General features: G+C 45.4%; 1 protein-coding gene across 1 annotated transcript in view; it reads right to left on the bottom strand.

Annotated features, from left to right (window-relative positions):
• The window catches only part of MYO5B (myosin VB), a 334,661-nt gene that overhangs the window by 312,008 nt on the left and 1,984 nt on the right, over positions 1–20,669 (bottom strand). The gene's annotated exons all lie outside the window — the stretch shown is intronic.

Below are 20,669 nucleotides of genomic sequence, written 5' to 3'. Positions count from 1 at the left end.
GAGGAGACCTACAGCCCTCTAGTAGTACTTTGGGACTGTAGTTCCTTTTCTAACTTGTCCACTCTGTGTCCCCCGGCTGTTCCTCAGATGCTACAGTTTTCAAGCCCCTACCTCTGGATGAGCTCCATTTACAGAGATCCCCTTAAGCAGGCCATCCATATCAGAATATAGTTCAGTGGAACCGTGTAGGGGTGGGGCAGGAGGGAAGGGTCAATTCTGAAATCAATACAGCAGAAGTCATGCAGCACCAGGATTACCCATGAAAGTCCCTTATGCTGCACATCAGACAGACAGTCTCAATCCAAGAGGCTCCGAACTGCCTTAAACAGACTCCCTCTGTCGTACCCTCACCATGGAGTGTATCCTCGCTGGGCAGGGTGATCTCTATCACAACTAAGATGTTTTGTGGAGTTTTTGGTTGGTTGCTTCCTTGGAGATCGCTTGCTTTAAACAGCACACCCGGCTGCACTTCTGGCATTCAAAGAACATCTAGGAGCTAGAGTTACCCAAGCAGCACAGAGCCACTGTGCGTTCTCTTCTAAGAGCATCTGTTTTCTTTAGGTCTTCCCCAAAGTTCAACCTCCCCCTCCCACAGCCATGCCTAAGGCCCGGCCAACACTTCAGCATGGCCTGTTACCGGCCACTGGTGAGAAGTCACCTGAGGAACTTCGCAAGACTTCCATTTTGAAGTCTCACTTTTGCAAATAGTTGGCTTGATCCAAGAGAGGTCATAAAGAGGCTGATGCAATAGCAATCTCACCATAGTTCATAAACTCAGTAACATGATCCTTTTCTAGAAGCTGCAGTGATTTTTATACCTGCTGGACAATCGTATACTTATTGTCATTTATCATCCCAAGTGGAAGTTCTGGCTCACGTTGCTTGCCTGTGTGTTCCTGGCTGTGGCTAAGTCTCTAAGCCAGGTCAGTACAGCACCAGACTAACCATGGTTAATGCTTATTTAGGATAAGAAGTGTTACTCTAAAGGAGATTACAAGCACTGAGCTTTGAAAACCTAATCCCCCTCCCTCGCCCCCGCCGTTTAAAACAAAGTTGAAAGAGTAAAACTAAAATGATTATATAAATCAAGATAATCCTAGTTTTATGGAAATAAGGCCATCTTACAAAAAAGGAAAGTTGGAACAGAATTAACTTTGTCCATAAGAATAAGCGCCAACACAGCAGCCCCAGTGGCTCAGTGGTTTAGTGCCACCTTCAGCCCAGGGCATGATCCTGGAGACCCAGGATCGAGTCCCACGTCGGGCTCCATGCATGGAGCCTGCTTCTCCCTGTGCCTGTGTCTCTACCTCTCTGTCTCTGAATAAATAAAATCTTAAAAAATAAATAAATAAAAGAAAAGAATAAGTGCCAACAAAGGATGACACAGTAAGATCAGGGGCACCGCTAGCTCACTGTCATGGAGAGCACCCCACAAAGACTCATGCAAATGTTTTTCCATGCTTTGGGCATTACTGTGTTTATGCTGCAGAGGAATTTATTTTTCTGGAGGAACTTCTTAAAAGGATACAGTATAATTCAGTATAAGCCAACTCTTATAGCCACCATTTAGATTTTTACATACTCCCATCTTTGCCTTCCTCCTCAAGTGGCATGGTAACTCATAGGAATCATTTTTAGGTCCTTATTTGAGGAGGTCTGTCCTCAAGGACTATGCAAACAACATGTCAGCCTTGTCCACTCAAGCTGCCAACCCTACATTCCACCCCCAGTCTGGGAGCCCGAGACTGGAGCAGTTTTTGGTGAGGAAAAAGAAAAAAAGGCTCCCTTTCTAGTGAGCACTTCTGAACAGCTCAAAGGAGGAAACAGCTCTGGTGGGTAACACTCCCAAGTGAGGGGATTCTGATCTTCACCCCCCCTCCCCATGAAAGTTTGACTCTAGACTGGATACCAGCCTTCCTCAACCCTCAGAGGCAGGAGACAGATAGGCACACCGAGGCACTCACAAGGAGTGAGAGGTGAGACTTGCTCTCGTGCAGTCGCAAGCACCAGGAGCTGCCACTGGCTGAGCGGGAACCACCACCCACCACCCCTGTGGTCTTGGTAAGATGCCCTCTTAATCCACCATCTTCTGACATCACTTACTCCACCGAACTGTTTGTTCCTTAGTAAGGGAGGCCAGCTCTTATGCACCTTGCATGCTCAGCACTGTGTCTAAGACTCTTAAATATTTGCATCTGCTGCACCACACTGCCCGACCCAGTAAGAATGGAAGACCTCTCAGGCGCAGGGCCTGGGCAATTCCAGTCGAGCTCCACACACACATGGAGTTCACAGCCCAACCAGGCACGAAGTGGAATCGATTTCACCTTCCACCTGCATAGCTCTGCTCGAGTAGGATGCAAAGCTGTCAGCTTCCCCGGGTTGGTACCATGAACCAAATACTGACCACTGTCTGCCACAGCGAACTAGTCGTAGGTGAAGAGTTACAACTACTTAAGGTGTCCACCTTGCCTAGTGATTAAACAGAAACAAACCGGAGAAGTATAAACCTAGCTCAGCAAGGACCTGCTACCACTGAACCCCTGGCAAAGCAAAGAAGCAGAAGGCAAGATTTCAACCTCTAGCATCAAGAGCTGACTTACCGAGTGAGATCGAGTAGAAAACAGTTATGGCCTAACTAGCTGCTGGGCTGGCGCTCAGCTACATCACTAGATATAGGCTACAGTTCTGGGGCTACTGGTGTTATTTACCACCATGGACACACTAGTCTTTGGCCAGCATTTAGGCAGTTTGATTTCTGAGAGGGTTCACACTGCAACCTGAGTACGGTCAGAGGGACACCCCGAGCATCTGCCCCATTCAGTGAGGAGGCTCTGCCTGGCTGAGCATCATGAAAAACACCCAACAGCCTGCTGGGTGGAGTTCTGGTTCATGCAGCCAGTCAGACGTCAGGGATGCATGTGGTAGGTGATCCCTGGAGCCCTTATTAAGAATGGATTAAGGTTAAGGAATGGGAGGCTAGGAAGGAATGGAGAGAGCTGGAGGAGGAGGGGGGCCTTCGAACACTTAGTAGAGGAGAGGGAGGCAATCCAAGAACACCATGTATTATGGGACTATTTATAATAGGTGTTGAGGCCCATATATCCCCAGCACTACTTACAGGGTTTCAGATTAGAGTAGATGTGGAAGCTGCCATCAGGATCCAAGGCAGGGGATTGCTAGTCAAAAAAACCCAATTAAAAACTCAAAAGATGCAAGTACCATAGTAGCCATGATTTAGCAAGAAAGGAAACCAAGCACAGGACCAATCTCTGAAATGCTATTCTATGGGAGTGATAGGCAGCATCTCTACTTACACTAGCTCTCCGGCTCTTTCTGTTACACACCGAGAAAACTATCGCTCTAGTACCTGCAATACCCGCAGCCTCTTCAGAGGGAAGCACAGTGTTCCCAGGAACCGCCATCTTTGAAAGGTCTATGGGCCTAGGAGGCCAAACCTGCCTGGGAACAACCAATCAGGGGGCCAGCCACTCTCCATGAGTGCTTCAGAGCTTTTGTTATTATTGCCGGGACAAAGAGCCAACCTGCTACAGATCGTACAGCCAATCTAATCCAGTCCTGGAGATTCGTCAAGGGGTACTTGACCCCAGGCCAAGAGAAGACAGGGGGGAAAAAAAAAAAAAACAAGCCAAGAGTAACTGAGTCCTGTTGATGGAATCAGTGTAGAAGGAAATGCAGTGCTGCCACTGCTGACAGGATAACCTGGTTCCTAAAGCCTCAAAGCTCACGATCCTTTCTCTTGCTGCCAGATACTGCACTGGCATGTTGGGCTGGGATACTCAGCTAAGCCTAGCTCCTAAGAGAGCATCCTTTCAACATAACATCTTGAAGCCCCCTAGCAACCATAATAGCCAAATATGCTAAGTACCAGGAAGGGCTAAAGACAGATATAGGCATCCTGTGAGGAGGTCATGGTGGAATGCTCTTAGTACAATCTGGGGCAAGCCCCACAATTGTAAGCTACAGAACAGTTAGGTCTGGTGCTTTAGGTTGAGAGGATAAGTAGCCTTCCGCTTAAGACCTTCAGACTCCTTTTGTTCCCTCCCCACACCTGAAAAAGGAGAGGCACAAACACAGCCCTAGAGCATCTCCAATGCTGGTGCTTTGCTAGTTTAGAGCCCAATGTAAGGCTGGCTGCCTCACACAGAGGAACTAGAACCAGTGAATCAGCACCCCAAACACCCTTGCAAGCCCTCACGCTATCACCCTTACATTGCTCTGCACTGAACTATAGCTTCCCAAAAGACACATTCCCATCGTGTCGCATCAGCAAGCCTTTGAGGGTTGTTCTAGCTTTTTACCCATTTCACATGTAACAGCCTAGAGGTTGAGTCGTTCCCTAAAGGCACACAGCTGCTAAATGAGGAATCAGTGCTCAAATCCAGCTCTAACCAGTCTAACAGTGATGCTCTTCTATTTTCCCTGGTCCTCTTCTTGCCCTCAGCCTGACCGTGGTAGTGATACACCAAAGATTTACCATCTTCACCCTGTAAGTGTACAGTTTGGTAACATGAAGTACCATCACATTATCATCTAACCACAACCACCATGCAGCTCCAGAACTTCCCAGCTTGCAAAACTCAAGTTCTGTACCAGTAAAACCACCACACTTGACCATCCTCTCCTCCTTGCAACCACCATTCTACTTTGTCTCTAAATCAGACTCTTGTAGGTACCTCTCATGCAGGTGGAGTCTTAAGGTATTTGTCACTGGTAATGTCCTCAAAGTTCATCCATGACCAACATGCATCAGAATTTCCTTAAGGCTGAATATTACTTCACCATGTGGACATGCCACATTTTGCTCATCCATGATGGACACTGGCTTGCTTTTATTTTGGACTATTGCGAATAATGCTATTTCCACCCTCCTTTGTTATACTGAGTGGCTAACATCCTGCCTACTAAGAGCATTGTAGGGAATTAGGTGGCATGGGCTTTCCACTTGATTTTAAGATTTTTTTGACAAAGAACTCGCACAAACAAGGGAAACAGAGGGAGAAGTAGGCTCCCCGCTGAGGAGGGAGCCCAATGTGGGGCTCTATCCCAGGAACCAGAGGCCATGACCTGAGCTCAACCAACTGAGCCACCAAGGTGCCCCTTGATTTTTCAATCAGTAGGTAATGCTATTATACTGATCATACCATTGAGGCAATTATATGTCCATGTATTATGTTGGCATACATATAAGAGGGACTGTAAGTCAGTAAGACCGTAAAATTCTTCGAGCCTTTAAATTTTAAGTAGACTCCATGCCCAGCATGGAGCCCAACGCAGGCTCAAACACACTTGTGAGATCAAGAGTCAGATGCTCAACAGACTGAGCCACACAGGCACCCCCGAGCCTTAAGATTTTTAATCCAACAGAGGCCACATTCTAACAAGTGTCTTCCTGACAGCCACAGAGGCTCTACACTGATCCACTGAGATCATTCGAAGTCCAACTCTCTTAAGGATGACAGCTCGTAGACGGCCACAAAAAAGCTGGCATCAATACCTTCAAGTTAGTCTATAAGAGAAACACAGGTCAGTGAACACCTATGTTACTCAACCAGCCTACTCCTTAGAGTAACTCCTGAATATCTCCAGGAAGGCCTCCCTACCAGGCGTAGGGAGATCACCACCCCACTAGGAAAGAAGAACACATGAAGCCAATTTCAGGAGAGGTATTGATGAGCTCCCGCTTCCTGGCACCTCTGCAAAGACCACCCTGTAGCAGAACCCATTCAAATAGATTATGACCAACATGTCAGGTCCTATCATGTTTTAAGGGCATTCTCATCGTCTTGGTATGCACGGCTTGTTATAGTTACACGCATATATACACACAAAGTGACAAAAGATCAAGCAGTTTGACAGCAAAGAAACTAGTTTCCTCAGAAATGAGGAAACATTCACTGTCCTCATTTTGTAAACAAACATTAGCCCTCATTAGCGAGTATAGGCAAATTGAAAATTATTAAATCTGATGAGATAAAGCAATTTATCTCCTTGGGTACGAATACCTTCTTCAAGCTTATTCATCCAACAAACGAACCCCCGATTAGAAGAACGCAAGGTCAAAAGACTCCTTTGCAGGGATGGGCTGTGACCTATATCCCAGCAGGTAGCAGGTACCCTGAGCACTTGCTGGCTTAGTGATGAATCTAAAGGATCAATGTTCAGAGAAAGACTGGAGATCACCTGTGTGAGGGAAGACAAAGACTAATTTTTCTTTCCTGGTGCATCATGTCTCTCGCGAAAGCCACTTGCTTTGTTTGAGCTCACAGGAAGGATGAAGATCAGTATGTGCCCCCAGCCTCCATCAGGACTCATGGACATCTGCCTGAGACTAATAATCAAGTGGAGTTAATTGGGAATAAAAGGAGATCATGCTTTTAATATAAATGACAATCTTAGGAAAGGCAAAAAAAAAAAAAAAGTGTGATCCTAATTGTGTATAGATTAGGATGCTCAAAACAAGGCAGTCAAAAAAATAAATAAATAAAATAAATAAATAAATAAATAAATAAATAATAAATAAATAAAATTAAATAAAATTAAATAAAAAAAAAAACAAGGCAGTCAGATTAGGTTTCATGTCCACAAATGTGACTTCACTGTTAGTCCACATTCACACCTTTTGCTAAGCCTTTAGGCACAGTAATTTAAAAAAAAAAATTTTTTTTTAATTATCTCCTGACAGGGGCTCCACATTCGTGAGTTCCAGCTAGTGCCAGAGGAAACAGATGGGCCTTTCCACTGGGTACCTGAAGCCAAAAGCCAAAACGGACAGGAGAAAGGGTTATAGTAAAAAGCTGGCCCCGGGGGAGGGGCAAGATGGTGGAAGAGTAGGGTCCCCAGATCACCTGTCCCCACCAAATTACCTACAAAACCTTCAAATTTTCCTGAAAATCTATGAATTCGGCCTGAGATTTAAAGAGAGAACAGCTGGAATGCTACAGTGAGAAGAGTTCGCGCTTCTATCAAGGTAGGAAGACGGGGAAAAAGAAATAAAGAAACAAAGGCCTCCAAGGGGGAGGGGCCCTGCGAGGAGCCGGGCTGAGGCCGGGGCGAGTGTCCCCAGGACAGGAGAGCCCCGTCCCGGAGGAGCAGGAGCTGCACCAACCTTCCCGGGCAGAAAGGGGCTCGCAGGGGGTTGGAGCAGGACCCAGGAGGGCGGGGATGCCCTCGGGCTCCCCGGGACAGTAACAGACACCTGTGCCCCGGGAGAGTGCGCCGAGCTCCCTAAGGGCTGCAGCGCGCACGGCGGGACCCGGAGCAGCTCGAGGGGGGCTCGGGGGCGGCTCCGCGGAGGGGGCTGCAGGGCGGGAGCGAGAATCCAACAGCGCAGGCCCCGGAGCACAGGGCGCCGGGACACAGCCCAGGATCCGGCCTCCCCCGGGACAGGCAAAGGCCAGAAGGGCCCAGGACAGCGAGGACGCTCCTGCCCCGAGCTGAGCAGATCAGCGGCCCCGCCCCGGAGCCTCCAGGCCCTGCTGACCGAGAGCTCTGGAGCTACTGCGGAGGCTGACTCCAGGGCTCCAGAGCTGGCCCCGCCACTGCGATTGTTCCAAACAAGCACCATTGAGCCCTGCACCAGGCAGGGGCTGAGCAGCTCCCCCAAGTGCTAACACCTGAGAATCAGCACGACAGGCCCCTCCCCCAGAAGACCAGCTAGACGGACAAGTTCCGGGGAAGTCAAGGGACTTAAAGTACACAGAATCAGAAGATACCCCGTGGTTTTTTTTGTTGTTGTTGTTTTGTTTTGTTTCGGTTTGTTTTGCTTTTTTGATTTGTTTCCTTCCCCCACCCTTTTTTTTCCTTTCTTTCTTTTTCTTCTTTTTTTCTTCCTTTTTTCTTTTTTCTCTCTTTTCTTTCCTTCTTTCTCTCTTTTTCTCCTTTTCCCAATACAACTCGCTTTTGGCCCCTCTGCACTGAGCAAAATGACTAGAAGGAAAACCTCACCTCAAAAGAAAGAATCAGAAACAGTCCTCTCTCCCACAGAGTTACAAAATCTGGATTACAATTCAATGTCAGAAAGCCAATTCAGAAGCACTATTATACAGCTACTGGTGGCTCTAGAAAAAAGTATAAAGGACTCAAGAGACTTCATGACTGCAGAATTTAGAGCTAATCAGGCAGAAATTAAAAATCAATTGAATGAGATGCAATCCAAACTAGAAGTCCTAACGACGAGGGTTAACGAGGTGGAAGAACGAGTGAGTGACCTAGAAGACAAGTTGATGGCAAAGAGGGAAACTGAGGAAAAAAGAGACAAACAATTAAAAGACCATGAGGATAGATTAAGGGAAATAAACGACAGCCTGAGAAAGAAAAACCTACGTTTAATTGGTGTTCCCAAGGGTGCCGAAAGGGACAGAGGGCCAGAATATGTATTTGAACAAATTCTAGCTGAAAACTTTCCTAATCTGGGAAGGGAAACAGGCATTCAGATCCAGGAAATAGAGAGATTCCCCCCCTAAAATCAATAAAAACCGTTCAACACCTCGACATTTAATAGTGAAGCTTGCAAATTCCAAAGATAAAGAGAAGATCCTTAAAGCAGCAAGAGACAAGAAATCCCCGACTTTTATGGGGAGGAGTATTAGGGTAACAGCAGACCTCTCCACAGAGACCTGGCAGGCCAGAAAGGGCTGGCAGGATATATTCAGGGTCCTAAATGAGAAAAACATGCAACCAAGAATACTTTATCCAGCAAGGCTCTCATTCAGAATGGAAGGAGAGATAAAGAGCTTCCAAGACAGGCAGCAACTAAAAGAATATGTGACCTCCAAACCAGCTCTGCAAGAAATTTTAAGGGGGACTCTTAAAATTCCCCTTTAAGAAGAAGTTCAGTGGAACAATCCACAAAAACAAGGACTGAATAGATATTATGATGACACTAAACTCATATCTGTCAATAGTAACTCTGAATGTGAACGGGCTTAATGACCCCATCAAAAGGCACAGGGTTTCAGACTGGATAAAAAAGCAGGACCCATCTATTTGCTGTCTACAAGAGACTCATTTCAGACAGAAGGACACCTACAACCTAAAAATAAAAGGTTGGAGAACCATTTATCATTCAAATGGTCCTCAAAAGAAAGCAGGGTTAGCCATCCTTATATCAGATAAACTAAAATTTACCCCGAAGACTGTAGTGACAGATGAAGAGGGACACTATATCATACTTAAAGGATCTGTCCAACAAGAGGACTTAACAATCCTCAATATATATGCTCCGAATGTGGGAGCTGCCAAATATATAAATCAATTATTAACCAAAGTGAAGAAATACTTAGATAATAATACACTTATACTTGGTGACTTCAATCTAGCTCTTTCTATACTCGATAGGTCTTCTAAGCACAACATCTCCAAAGAAACGAGAGCTTTAAATGATACACTGGACCAGATGGATTTCACAGATATCTACAGAACTTTACATCCAAACTCAACTGAATACACATTCTTCTCAAGTGCACATGGAACTTTCTCCAGAATAGACCAAATACTGGGTCACAAATCGGGTCTGAACCAATACCAAAAGATTGGGATCGTCCCCTGCATATTCTCAGATTATTCTCATAATGCCTTGAAATTAGAACTAAATCACAACAAGAAGTTTGGAAGGACCTCAAACACGGGGAGGTTAAGGACCATCCTGCTAAAAGATGAAAGGGTCAACCAGGAAATTAAGGAAGAATTAAAAAGATTCATGGAAACTAATGAGAATGAAGATACAACCGTTCAAAATCTTTGGGATGCAGCAAAAGCAGTCCTGAGGGGGAAATACATCGCAATACAAGCATCCATTCAAAAACTGGAAAGAACTCAAATACAAAAGCTAACCTTACACATAAAGGAGCTAGAAAAAAAAACAGCAAATAGATCCTACACCCAGGAGAAGAAGAAGAGTTAATAAAGATTCAAGCAGAACTCAACGAAATCGAGACCAGAAGAACTGTGGAACAGATCAACAGAACCAGGAGTTGGTTCTTTGAAAGAATTAATAAGATAGATAAACCATTAGCCAGCCTTATTAAAAAGAAGAGAGAGAAGACTCAAATTAATAAAATCATGAATGAGAAAGGAGAGATCACTACCAACACCAAGGAAATACAAACGATTTTAAAAACATATTATGGGGATCCCTGGGTGGCGCAGCGGTTTGGTGCCTGCCTTTGACCCAGGGCGCGATCCTGGAGACCCGGGATTGAATCCCACGTCGGGCTCCCAGTGCATGGAGCCTGCTTCTCCCTCTGCCTGTGTCTCTGCCTCTCTCTCTGTGTGTGTGACTATCATAAATAAAAAAAAATAAAAAATAAAAAAATAAAAACATATTATGAACAGCTATACGCCAATAAATTAGGCAATCTAGAAGAAATGGACGCATTCCTGGAAAGCCAAACTACCAAAACTGAACAGGAAGAAATAGAAAACCTGAACAGGCCAATAACCAGGGAGGAAATTGAAGCAGTCATCAAAAACCTCCCAAGACACAAGAGTCCAGGGCCAGATGGCTTCCCTGGGGAATTCTATCAAACGTTTAAAGAAGAAACCATACCTATTCTCCTAAAGCTGTTTGGAAAGATAGAAAGAGATGGAGTACTTCCAAATTCGTTCTATGAGGCATCACCTTAATTCCGAAACCAAAGACCCCACCAAAAAGGAGAATTACAGACCAATATCCCTGATGAACATGGATGCAAAAATTCTCAACAAGATACTGGCCAATAGGATCCAACAGTACATTAAGAAAATTATTCACCATGACCAAGTAGGATTTATCCCCGGGACACAAGGCTGGTTCAACACCCGTCAAACAATCAATGTGATTCAACATATCAGCAAGAGAAAAACCAAGAACCATATGATCCTCTCATGAGATGCAGAGAAAGCATTTGACAAAATACAGCATCCATTTCTGATCAAAACTCTTCAGAGTGTAGGGATAGAGGGAACATTCCTCAACATCTTAAAAGCCATCTATGAAAAGCCCACAGCAAATATCATTCTCAATGGGGAAGCACTGGGAGCCTTTCCCCTAAGATCAGGAACAAGACAGGGATGTCCACTCTCACCACTGCTGTTCAACATAGTACTGGAAGTCCTAGCCTCAGCAATCAGACAACAAAAAGACATTAAAGGCATTCAAATTGGCAAAGAAGAAGTCAAACTCTCCCTCTTCGCCGATGACATGATACTCTACATAGAAAACCCAAAAGCCTCCACCCCAAGATTGCTAGAAGTCATACAGCAATTTGGTAGCGTGGCAGGATACAAAATCAATGCCCAGAAATCAGTGGCATTTCTATCACTAACAATGAGACTGAAGAAAGAGAAATTAAGGAGTCAATCCCATTTACAATTGCACCCAAAAGCATAAGATACCTAGGAATAAACCTAACCAAAGAGATAAAGGATCTATACCCTAAAAACTATAGAACACTTCTGAAAGAAATTGAGGAAGACACAAAGAGATGGAAAAATCTTCCACGCTCATGGATTGGCAGAATTAATATTGTGAAAATGTCAATGTTACCCAGGGCAATATACACGCTTAATGCAATCCCTATCAAAATACCATGGACTTTCTTCAGAGAGTTAGAACAAATTATTTTAAGATTTGTGTGGAATCAGAAAAGACCCCGAATAGCCAGGGGAATTTTAAAAAAGAAAACCATAGCTGGGGGCATCACAAAGCCAGATTTCAGGTTGTACTACAAAGCTGTGGTCATCAAGACAGTGTGGTACTGGCACAAAAACAGACACATAGATCAATGGAACAGAATAGAGAACCCAGAAGTGGACCCTGAACTTTATGGTCAACTAATATTCGATAAAGGAGGAAAGACTATCCATTGGAAGAAAGACAGTCTCTTCAGTAAATGGTGCTGGGAAAATTGGACATCCACATGCAGAAGAATGAAACTAGACCACTCTCTTGCACCATACACAAAGAGAAACTCAAAATGGATGAAAGATCTAAATGTGAGACAAGATTCCGTCAAAATCCTAGAGGAGAACACAGGCAACGCCCTTTTTGAACTTGGCCACAGTAACTTCTTGCAAGATACATCCACTAAGGCAAGAGAAACAAAAGCGAAAATGAACTATTGGGACTTCATCAAGATAAGAAGCTTTTGCACAGCAAAGGATACAGTCAACAAAACTAAAAGACAACCTACAGAATGGGAGAAGATATTTGCAAATGACAGATCAGATAAAGGGCTAGTATCCGAGATCTATAAAGAACTTATTAAACTCAACAGCAAAGAAACAAACAATCCAATCATGAAATGGGCAAAAGACATGAAGAGAAATCTCACAGAGGAAGACATAGACATGGCCAACACACACATGAGAAAATGCTCTGCATCACTTGCCATCAGGGAAATACAAATCAAAACCACAATGAGATCCCACCTCACACCAGTGAGAATGGGGAAAATTAACAAGGCAGGAAACCACAAATGTTGGAGAGGATGCGGAGAAATGGGAACCCTCCTGCACTGTTGGTGGGAATGTGAACTGGTGCAGCCACTCTGGAAAACTGTGTGGAGGTTCCTCAAAGAGTTAAAAATAGACCTGCCCTATGACCCAGCAATGCACTGTTGGGGATTTACCCCAAAGATACAGATGCAATGAAACGCCAGGACACCTGCACCCCGATGTTTCTAGCAGCAATGTCCACAATAGCCAAACTGTGGAAGGAGCCTCGGTGTCCATCGAAAGATGAATGGATAAAGAAGATGTGGTCTATGTACACAATGGAATATTCCTCAGCCATTAGAAATGACAAATACCCACCATTTGCTTCAACGTGGATGGAACTGGAGGGTATTATGCTGAGTGAAGTCAGTCGGAGAAGGACAAACATTATATGTTCTCATTCATGTGGGGAATATAAATAATAGTGAAAGGGAATATAAGGGAAGGGAGAAGAAATGTGTGGGAAATATCAGAAAGGGAGACAGAACATAAAGACTCCTAACTCTGGGAAACGAACTAGGGGTGGTAGAAGGGGAGGAGGGCGGGGGGTGGGAGTGAATGGGTGACGGGCACTGGGGGTTATTCTGTATGTTGGTAAATTGAACACCAATAAAAAATAAAAAAATAAAAAATAAAAAGCTGGCCCCTTAGTGGAAAAAAAAAAGGCCTTTTCTCCAAGTGCCACAGCCAGAAACAGGAGGAGAGGACCAGTGGGCTTCAAAGCAATTCCACAGCACGGCACCGAGTCCCTACAGTAAGCAAACACTGGATCATGGGAATGGAGGGATGGGAGCACAAGATTCATTTTTTTTTTTTTAAGATTTTATTTATTTCTTCATGAGACAGAGAGAGGCAGAGACACAGGCAGAAAGAGAACAGGTTTTCCGCAGGGAGCTCAAAGCGGGACTCAATCCCAGGACCCCAGGGTTACGCCCCGAGCTGAAGGCAGATGCTCTGGAGCCCCCCAGGCACCCCAGAAGATTCATTCTGAGGGAGGGAAAATACACATACAACCATCAACCGCACATGCAGGAGAAAAGGAATCCAGAATCAGCTACTTCAAAGGTTTATAAGATTTGGCTTTATAACTCCTATTTTCAGCAGAATCAGTTGGACATGTCAAGTGGTGAAATAGTAATGAACAGCTCTGACCTCAGCAGGCAATCCAACGGACTGCAAACGGCCCACTCCCACTTCCCCACCGTCTCCCAGGTTTCTGCCACTCAGGCTCCCCCACCCTCACCTTCCATCATGTGTACACTCTGCACCACCACTGTGCATTTTGCCAATGTCAGCAATTCACAGAAGTGGTGGCATTCTGTTGTACTCGCCTCTAAAGCACTCAGTGCCACTAGCAGCACGTAAATTGAGGTAATACATTCTAAGCATGCGTCCTATCATCGGCAAGACCGTACTGGGGTCTGGTGGCCAGTTACCAAGAGAGAAACGGGTCTCGAGTGAGGTGCCAGGGCACACAAATAGCTGAATACAGTACAGTTCACCAGTTCAGGGATTTTACCTTTTCACCTTCTCCAAAAATGACCAGTACCTGGGTCAGAATACAGATGGAACTGGAATTCTCTCCAGTAGGTTTACTTGCAGAGGCTGGTCTCTAAGCCAGGGGACCTGAATTTGGTGCAGAGATTATAAGGGAAGTCTTTGGATTCCATGTAGAAAGCATCTGGATGCTTTTGTTCACTTTTAGGGTTTCACGTCACAACACATTTGAATTTTATAATGGCAATATCTGGAAAAAATCGTTAGCTTTGCATGATGGGCCCCTTCGTTCCCTCCTCAAACTTCAGTGAGGGAGAGAAAGCCTGTAGGGCCCAGTCAGCATCAGAATCCTTTGTGCTAGGACGGTAGTTTGTGACCCAGTGAATAAATGTTAGGAGGAGCATAATGAGCTATTAAGCTGGAGATCAGATCTAGAAGCTTGAGGGTTCCTTACTTACAAATTAGTAAGGTCTTACCAGCACCCCTCCCCACCGGGGTGGACAACACGAAGCCTCACCTCCTGCGGCCTACCGGAAACACCCCTGCTTGCAGGTGGCTCCTGAGGCCCTTTGTCAAAGCCCCTGGTAAGCACCCCCACTACAATGGAACACGATTTGGGTCCACAGACGCTTGAGGAGAGGCCTTGGCCGAGATGGCTGAACAGAGAGCCTGGGGCAGGACGGCAGCTCGGCTTCCAGGTCCCTGCCTGGCCAGCAGGTTCGGATAGAGGAGCAACAGGGGAGGGCCTCCTCGAGCGCTGAGCCTGGCTCCCTGTGGGCGTCTCAGAACATGCCCGCTCCTTAGACACTGAGCGTGGTACCTGCTGCGGGGGGAGGGTGTCAGGGTCAGGCACGGGGGTCATACTTCCCTCTGGAAGAGGAGTACTGCTTCCAGCAAATCACGTAGGCTGAGCTCCCCCATTTGTGATGGGGAGGAGTTATTAATACACAGCACTTAGAAATAACCTGGCTCAAAAAGGACTCCATTGGTATTAGTTATCCTGCCCCTGAATTTTTGTTTTCTTTGGGTAAATACCCAGTAGTGGGATTACTGGATCATATGGCAATTCTAATATTTAAAAGCAAAAAAAAAAAAAAAAGGGGTTCCAAGAATGTACTGCAACAGGTTTCATGATTTAAAAAAATTTTTGGTAAGATTTATTTGTTCATGAGAGACAGAGAGGCAGAGACAAAGGCAGAGGGAGAAGCAGGCTCCATGCAGGAAGCCCCAGGTGAGACTCGATTCCAGGACCCAGAATCACGCCATGGGCTGAAGGCAGGTGCTCAACTGGTGACCCACCTAGACGTCCCTCAAAAAATTTTTAACAATTCAATGTTCACCAAAACTGAACAGTTAAGGGCAGCCCCGGTGGCTCAGCGGTTTAGTGCCACCTGCAGCCCAGGGCGTGATCCTGGAGTCCCTCCCGCATCGGGCTCCCTGCATGGAGCCTGCTTCTCTCTCTCTCTCTCTGAATAAATAAATAAAATCTTTTAAAAAAACTGAACAGTTAACATTATGGTAAATCCATAATATGCTATTAAATAGCCATTAAATGCTAAAATTACCTTTATATGCTACAGAAGATGAAAGCATAGATTAAGATCTAGAGTACAATCTGTGGCATGATCCCAATATAGCAGTGATGCCAAATAAAAACAAAGCAAACTACATGTGGAATCTGAAATTGTCTAGTAGCCATGTTAAAAATAGGTGAACCAAAAAAATTAAAAAAAAAAAAAGATGAACCAAATACTTTAGCCCAATGCATCCAAAGTATCTCAACATTTAATCAACGGTAATATAAAGGAGATATTTTACATTCATCTTTTGTATCAAGTCTTTTAAAATAATATTTTATTCATGACACACAGAGAGGCAGAGACACCAGCAGAGGGAGAAACAGGCTCCGTGCAGGAGGCCCGATGCAGGACTCAATCCCAAGACCCCAGGATCATGCCCTGAGCCAGAGGCAGATGCTCAACCACTGAGCCACCCAGTGGCCCTAAGTCTTTAAAGTCTGGTGTGTTTTGTTTTTACACTTTCAGTTCATCTCCATTTGGGCCAGCCTCACTTCAAGTGCTCAGGAGCACCCTATTGAACAACGCAGGTCTGGAAATCATAAGTAATCAACAATAGCAGTTTCTGGAAAAGGGATTAACAGGGCCTTTGCCTTTCCCACATTGTAGGAATTGTTTCAATAATCATTTGTACCAACAAAAAAGGTATGGTGAAAATGCTTTTTTAAACTTCCCTTAAAAACTAATAAAAGACCAGAAAACACAGCTTACATTGAAAACTTCTTATAAGAGGATCTCTGGGTGGCTCGGCAGTTTAGTGCCTGCCTTCAGCCCAAAGCGTGATCTTGGAGTCCCGGGGCTCCCTGCGAGGAGCCTGCTTCTCCCTCTGCCTGGGTCTCTGCCTCTCTCTCTCTGTGCCTCTCATGAATAAAATCTTAAAAGAAAAAAGAAAAATTCTTTCAAACTACTCTTGCTCCTTCCCCAGGGGCCAGGGGGAGAGTGGAACCTTTTAGGCTCAGGCAAAAATGCCACCACACAACACTACGACTCAAGGGTAAACAAGTTGATCAACATTTAAGCCTGGACAGCCTGCCAGAAGCTGCACTAGGCAGTACCTTCACATGTTAGAGCATGTGATCCTCCAGGAATCTTATGACACAGGTCCCATCCCAGATTAAGAAAAAAAAAAAAAAAAAAGGCTCAGAATGCATCTATTCTAGCATCAGAGCTGAGCATTTAACCTCATACCCAGAATAGTCCATACCAAAATCATGACCAGAGGCTAGGACGGCCCACACCAAGGTCATGATCTGAACTTTATGAAGATCCTGTTGTAAGACTCGCATTTTAGAGAAAATATCTCACCCATCCTTCTTATTTGCAAGAACCCCCATTTCTCCTTTAAGTTCACAGAACCTCAAAGTTCATCTAAGCAGAAAGTATCACTCCAAACAGGTACCAAAAGAAACACATACACACACACAAAACCAAAAACAAGACAACACACCATCACAGGATTCCTTGCCCCATCCTGACTTTTCTGTCCACCCTCAAGATGGAAACTTCAAGGTCATCACTGACTCTTCCTGCTCTTGCCCACATAATCAAACATCTGTTGAATTCTAGGCTCAATAATCCCTAAGTGGCTATAAAAAACAGGAAGCATACCCAGCACCCAAATATTGGTATGTAAACACTCCTCAATAAAAGGAAACCGATGGATATCACTTTCACCAAAGGATGGAAGGGATACCATCAGAAGTGGGACACGCTGACAGTGAAGCACCTCAGGAGGTACATGCCCATCACTTCCGAAGTTTTCTTAACAAAAATTTGTAAACTCCACGTAAGCAGGAGACTCCATCAGATCGAGGCCATTCTACAAGATAACTGGCCAATATTCAAACTGCCAACATGTAAAAGAGAAGAAATGGTCCCTAATTGGAGATCAAGGGAGCTAGGATGCTAACCATGAATTCTTGAAGGGACCCAGGCCCAGAGAAAGGCCATCAGTGGAAAAACTGGGGAACTTCCAGGGAGGTTCACAGACAAGTTAGTGCTGTAGGAATTTCCCAGTTTCAACAACCAGGCTGGGCTTAAGTGAGGTGTTCACAGTGGGGAAATGGGCTATGAGGAAGTTCCAGCAGGACTTGGCACAGGGGGATTTAAGATCCAGGGGACAAGCTCTCAAGTATCTCTAAGTATAAGGCACCATGCTAAACACACTGGCAGCTCCAAAAAAATGTTTGTGATGGCCTCCGCTCTCCAGATGGGCTCAACCTACCTGGGAAAAAAGAGGCAGGACAAGAACTCTACAAACAAGGCATTGGGGCAGGGCATACAGGTAATAGGCAGAGAATGTGCCCCGTGAACCCGTACAACTTGCATCTGAACACTGGAATTCTAATGCTCACCAGCAGAGCCAAGAAGAGCCCATTGGCTTTATAGGCCCATCTGAGGAAGGGAAGCAGGCAGGAAAGAGTGGGCAAGGCAGAGAAAGCAGCAAGGAGGAAGGGGGGAGGGGAGGAGCAGGCCAATGGCCTCTGTGCATTGGCACAAAGCTTCAGAGAACCAAAGGAAACCAGAGCCCTTGAGTTTCTCAACATCCACCCAGCCAAACCACCATGGTCCTCAGATCCAAAAGATGAAGATTCCTGTCCAGGTATTCCATTAGGCATTGCTCCCAAGGTGGGGAGGTGGGGAGGTGAAAGGAGGCGGGGAGGTGAAAGGAGGCAAGCTGGGTTGTGATATTCAGCAAAATTCAAGCAGAGGAACTTCAGCTCCTCCTGCACAGCTCTGTGGGCAGTCCTGTTCCCAAGGTCAGGGTCTGGAAACTACAGCTGTTCTACTCCCATGGATTACAGGTCCATCCTGGGGCAGGGAGGGGGGGTGCATTCCCAGGCTCCAGGAACCTGAGAAACACGTGCCATCCAGAGTGAGCAAGCACCAGCACGAGTTCAGGAGAAGAGTCAAGGGCCTGCAGAGGAGCACTACCAGCATCTGCTACCACTCAGGTCTCGACCGTCACTTTTTTTTGAAATATCACTGGGGCACCAACAGGAGTCTGAATCATTAGTGCCTCCAGTGAAGCAGGGTGGGTAGAGGCAGGAGGCTCCTGCTGCCTACAGGCTGACACCTGGCACAAACCCGCACTACCAGCTGCACAGGGAAAGACCAAGACAAAGCCACCATTTACACGCATAGGCTGGATCAACCAGTGAACTAGCAGCACTCAAACTGCTCAGACACCACTTATGAAAGGCCAACCAGAGAAGGGGTTATTGGAAGGTACTGGTTTATCTGGTGATTTCCCAGTCAACCTGACTAAAAGTCAAGACAGCATCCTGAAAGACTGGTCCAAAACAACAAGGTTCATAGAAGGGTTATTCTGGATGAAAAATAGACTATTTCCTGCAATATCAAGATCCAATTGTACTTCCCATGCTTGTACACGCCTGGGACCTGGACAAATCCAATGAGCCCATGTTTCCAACCCACAGGAAAAGACAGTATGAATACTTGCTACATACATGCCACTTGTGACATGATCCCCCATCATCAGCTCCAGCTTTCTTTAGGAGTTGAAGCTGACTCACCTTGACATCACCCTCAAAGTGTCTTGGCATGGACTTTTTTTTTTTTTCCCCCATCCAGAAAAGACTCGCTACAGAGAAAGCCACTTCTCAAAGGTGATGGGTTGGGTCTTCTGAACACAGGTGTGTTCTTAGGTAATGGGATGTGACTTTTGTCAAGGACTAAGGACTCCAAAAATAATAATTCACATAGCATGGAGCCTCCAGTTGGAGTGTGCAGATAGGCAAACAAGAAAACAGTAACCTGGGAGGGAAAGAAAGGGAGTCTTGTCTTGGATAAATAGGAATAGGCTAATATACTAAGCTCTTACCTGAAACTGTACCTTCAGGTTAATTTATGCACTTGAAGGTCTCCTTCCAATCATACCTCCCTACTAGATCACTAAAGCAACAGGTATAGTTCTAAAAGGCTTTAATAGTTCCACCCCACTTATAAATGCTGTTGACATAATGGATAATTATTTCTATCATGCATAATACATGACAGTGCGTGCCTGGGTCCAGCAGTCACCATGATAGACCGGCCTAGCAGGTTAAAAGGGGGAACATTGGTTGCTTTAATATGCCAAGATGAACAAATCATCCCCCTAAGAAAATGAATCTGAGCAGCAGGCACAATTTCTCTATGTACTTTATTATTCATATGCATACAGAGAATCCAGCCTAGCAAGTAGGGTGATAATGGTTGGAAAACAATACAACTGCTTCTCATAGCAAAGCATGTTTAACTCTGACAAGAACAATTGCTCAAAATTCAATCTGGAAGCTACTGGCTGGGTCACAAAAAGTCTCAATTTCAGATTCATAAACATACAGTGATTAAGGACTAGAAACCCACCAACATGGACAGGTGAAGTCCCCCAGCCCTAGGAACACGTTCTAATACTTTGAGTGGTGTCAAACCCTCACACCCACGAAACCACGTTAGGTGACTCATGTGTCCTTGAAACATTTTTCTTAGGGTAGCTATATCCTTAGTAAAAGCCCAGAAAGTTACCCCCGAACTTGGGCGCAGACTTCCAGTAGGATTCCTTTTTTGTTTGTTTTTGTTTATGATAGTCACACAGAGAGAGGTGGGGGGTGGGCAGAGGGAGAAGCAGGCTCCATGCACCGGGAGCCCGACGTGGGATTCAATCCCGGGTCTCCAGGATAGCGCCCTGGGCCAAAGGCAGGCGCCAAGCCGCTGCGCCACCCAGGGATCCCCACTAGGATTCATTTCTAACAGTTAACATACCATACGCTCATTTATAACTGGCAACATACTCGTTTCCAACAAGAACATCAAGTGTTTTCTCCTGAAAGCGTGGTCTTTAAAGATTTTTTTATTCATAAGAAAGAGAGAGAGAGAGAAAGGGAGAGCGAGAGCGCACGCCAGAGACACAGGCAGAGGGAGAAGCAGGCCCCATGCAGGGAGCCCGACGTGGGACTCATCCCGGGTCTCCAGGGTCACGCCCCGGGCGGAAGGCGGCGCTAAGCCACCCGGGCTGCCCGAAAGTATGGTCTTTAAAAGCAATCCAATGTTTTTCAAGATCAAGGCATCAAGAGTTGCAGATTTATCCGATTG

This window comes from Canis lupus, chromosome 7 (genome assembly GCF_003254725.2).
Source record: "Canis lupus dingo isolate Sandy chromosome 7, ASM325472v2, whole genome shotgun sequence".
NCBI lineage: Eukaryota > Metazoa > Chordata > Mammalia > Carnivora > Canidae > Canis > Canis lupus.
This window is presented reverse-complemented; position numbering and strand designations above follow the sequence as displayed.